At 42.2% G+C, this 1,676-nt stretch overlaps 1 pseudogene; it reads left to right on the forward strand.

Moving 5' to 3' along the window:
- The first annotated feature begins 447 nt into the window (after window positions 1-447).
- LOC141419837 (calponin-2 pseudogene) lies at window positions 448-1,463 on the forward strand (annotated as a pseudogene).
- Window positions 1,464-1,676: the final 213 nt, after the last annotated feature.

Consider the following 1,676-nt stretch of genomic DNA (forward strand, 5'->3'; position numbering starts at 1 on the left):
GAGAAACATAAACCAAGTTAAAAATTCACCAGTAAAGAATTATTAAAATATGCATTAAAAGATTAAACTAGCCATTATGGTGGCATATTCCTATAATCCTAGTACTTGGGAAGCAGGAGGATTGAGAGGTTGAGACCAGTCTGGGTTATGTAGTGAGTTGCAGGACAGCCTGGCTACATTGTAAGATCCTATCTCAAACAACCAGGAAAAAAAAAAAACTGAAGTAGATCTACTACTACACATAATGACATGAAAAGATGTTATGCAAAGTATAAAGTCATAAAACTGGACATACAGCATAATGTCATTTGAAATAAACAAAAAATTGTGCTCATGTGTAGATGTGTACATAGATGACATATATAAAAGTTCATGCATTTCCTCCATCCACTCCCATTAGCTATGAGCTCCATGTAGTTCCAACAAAGGGCTTTGCATTGTCTTTCTCCTAAAGTCAAGAAACCACTCCTGTTCAAATACAGTCTTCAGAAGTAGGCTGAGCTCCATGGTTGGACTGAGGGACTCATAGGCCCCTCATTGTCCCCAAATTTCCAAAAACTTTAAAGAATGGTGTTATTCACATTAATGAACAAACTGCAGCTGGACTCAGTCCACAAGATCCACCAATCCATGCAAAGTTGGCAGCACCTAAAATACTGTCCATATTCATCAAGGCCCTGGTTAAATGCAGTGTGAACACTATAGGTTTGTTTGAGGTCCACAACATGCTTGAGAGTAATAACATAACATAGGTGTAGGTAACACTTTTCCCACTGCTGCAGAGGGCCAAGACAAAGCAGCTACAGAGTACCATGAACATTGGCATCAAGTACTTGGAGAATCAGAAGCCAACTTTGATGGCAATACCATAAAGGCCAGTCAGTATGTCATCGTGTTGCAGATGAGCACCAACAAATGGAGCATCCAGTGGGCATGACAGCTTATAGCATGAGGAGACATCCCTTTGACCCCAAGAACCATATCCTGCCACCACTGACTACTCAACTATAAGCCTCCTGGTGGGCACAAATGTGCTAGCCATGTGGGTATGATAGCTCTGGGAACCCAGTGGCAAATCTATGACACCAAACTGGGAACTGACAAGTGTGACAACTCCTCCATGTTACTGAAGATAGGCTATACACTGTGCCAATCAGAGTTACCAGGTTCTTGGCCTGAGTTGGCAGATATACAACCACAAATATTATCCCCAAGGTCCAGCTATGGGGTTCATGTGGTACTATGGACTGCCCAAGCCCAGGGGAAGCACTGGTGTAAACTCCCTAATATTAGTAGGAGTCCAGCTAATGAAGAAGCTGGTTATCTGTCTCCCTACATCATCGTCCTGTCTGGGTTTCTGTTGTTGTGTGTTTTCTTCTTGTTTTATTTTTTTCTTTTTTAAACATGCTCAATGCTGCCAATCAAAGGTCTATGTGCTGTTGGATGGACTGATGAGGTGGTGAGTACTTTTTATCATACTGCTTTTGTTCCTTCTCAAGACTGAGCTACAAGGCTGGGAGAGAATGGGGAAGGTCATAGAAAGGGATGTGGGGTGAGGATCCCTGACAAGTCCAGGCAGAAAGTTTCTCAACAGCTGAGCTGAGCTGTGTGAAGAAGAGACCTAGAAAGGGGGAAAATTGTCCCTAAATGGTTTCCAGTTTCCTTTTCTTGTTTTC

This window comes from Castor canadensis, chromosome X (assembly GCF_047511655.1).
Source record: "Castor canadensis chromosome X, mCasCan1.hap1v2, whole genome shotgun sequence".
NCBI lineage: Eukaryota > Metazoa > Chordata > Mammalia > Rodentia > Castoridae > Castor > Castor canadensis.